We start from the raw sequence: 2,417 nt of genomic DNA on the forward strand, positions 1-2,417 counted from the left end.
CGAACAAAAGTCGGAACCAAATCTGGTGACTGACAATCTTCACTCCAGGGATGCACACGTGATGGAACCAACAATTCCATTAAGTACATCACAAAACTATATATATCGCTTTGTTTTGATGGTTTAGCGCCCATTTTAATAATTTCAGGGGCGATAAATGGTAGAGTTCCAGCCAATCTCCTCTGATCTTGTTATTGTTCCCACTGGTGTTGACTGATGATGATGATGATGCTAGTGTTCTTATTTTTGAGAGCCTTATGGATTCTCCGAAGTCACCTAATTTAACGATAAAATTAGAAGACGTTCCACCACCCAGAAAGAAATTTGCAGCTTTAACGTCGGCATGAATCATATCATTTCGATGCAAGTACTCCAATCCTTTTGCACTATCCAACGCCAATCTTCCCCTTATTTCCCAATCATAATCATCATCGACGTTGTCCAGAAGTCCACGCACATCATTTACTATAACCTGTTCCGAATCAATGGTAATGACTTTCTCGACATATTCTGTCACAATAGCGCAACGCAGCGGAAGAAATCCAAAGAATTTGATGACATTAGAATGCTCTAAGCCCAACATAATATTTGCCTCCGCCTTAATTTTTTTTCTATCGCGAACTGAAATACTCGGCAGGAACTGCTTTACTGCAACTTTAAAGGTTCGATACTTTCCTTTTACAATTTTGCAGAACATATTTTGTGCAAAAGGCATATCTTCAATTGTTACCCTCTTTGGGGGTCCATTTCACCAGAACTGTTTTGTGAAGTATCCCCTCCAGCCTTTAATCTTCGATGCTCGCAAAAATTTTGATGTGCCTTGTCAGACTTCCCTAAAAAAGAATAATAAAAATTATTTATAACTGTATTTTTTAATAATATTAAATCCATAATTTAACTCCAGCTGTAATACTATTATATTTTAAATAAGCCACATTTTTATTGCGGATACTCGAGATTTAATTCAGCCTTTGCTATTCACTGTATTTGATTTCCAGACCCATCTCAGACTCATGAATATTAAACTATTTATACAGTCGTCACGATATCGTATTTTGATAAAATATATTTACAAGGATAGAAATTATGTCTTTATTAAAAAAAGGTTTTTCGTAGCTACAATTTTAAAGTTATTTGGTTGGGGAGACCAATTTGATGTTGTGTTGAACAGTGTTCGTCATTAAGTATTTGTAAAAGATGTTGGATGGTAACTCTTTGCCATCCAGCGCCTTTCCACCATTACAAATATTTATATTTAAAACATGCTATTCTGCAGATCTAATTGCCGATTCTTTGTTTTATTATTCTCATGAGCGAAAACTCTTATACCTCTTTTTCGTTCCTTTTTTATTTTGAAAAACTGCTAGTTTTAAAAGACACAACAAAACACAATAAACCAAAACAACTAAACACACAACCTAAAAAAAAAACAAAGCAAAAAAACAAAAAAAAAAAAGAAACAAAAAAAAAAGGGAAACGTTTTTCCTTTTGGCCCACGACTATAATTAAGATTTACTTACTATGTGTGGTCCCGTCATATTGCAACAGCCCTTTGGGAATCTGTGGTTCTCTGAAGCACCTGGAATGTGGCCTGAAGGAAGATGTGAAACCGACGGCAAGTTTTTTTCAGTTGTGGTTTGTTGTTGTAGCTAGGAGGAATAACGTGGTTCAGCCACTTAGCACAAACTGATTTATGTCTTCAAACTTGACCAGCGAAGAAAAAAAGCTTCCCCCGCAGACTTTCCTTTCCTCTTTTGCCTCATTTTGGTTGGGGGAGCCAGCTAAACATCTGGAATTTGTAATAGAAAGTACTAAATCACTTTCTGTTTGACATAGTTAATGGATTGGAATGGTTGGGAACCAGTGTTCTAGATTTTTGTTCGACTTTATCTTTGTTATAATAAGCGTGCACAGACAAAAATCATTAATGTGTCGCTGTTGTATTAGGGAATATATAAGTTTTTGTTTTCCCGAAAAAATACTCTGATTGTTATATTGTTATTTATTCTTATATAATATACATGAATTGTTTAGCGACAACGAAATCGCCTTTTTATGTTTTCTTATTATCATCTAGTAACTGAACTGTATATGCGCGGCCATATTTATCCGCAGGTAAAAGTATCAATTTGAAATGTTCATACATGAAAATAACAAGGAAATCAGTATGTTCCGCCCGTATTGGTCGATTCATGAAAGGTCAGTATCACGTTGATGGTTACGATTCAGAGGCATCAAAGGCAGATCAAAAAAGTCCAAATTAGATATTCAAATGTCCGCTGCTTAATTTTGAACGTTCGATTCTGAGCCCAAATATGACCCAATTCTGCGCCGCGATCCAAAAACAGCTGAACTGAAAATTTCAGGGATCCGGATTGACTGATGATGGAGCTTTATACCAAATTTCAAAAGTTATT

The sequence above is a fragment of the Actinia tenebrosa genome, unplaced genomic scaffold (assembly GCF_029948245.1).
Source record: "Actinia tenebrosa isolate PJP-AT-01 unplaced genomic scaffold, QUT_ActTen_1.0 PGA_scaffold4__44_contigs__length_22323623, whole genome shotgun sequence".
In the NCBI taxonomy this organism is placed as follows: domain Eukaryota; kingdom Metazoa; phylum Cnidaria; class Anthozoa; order Actiniaria; family Actiniidae; genus Actinia; species Actinia tenebrosa.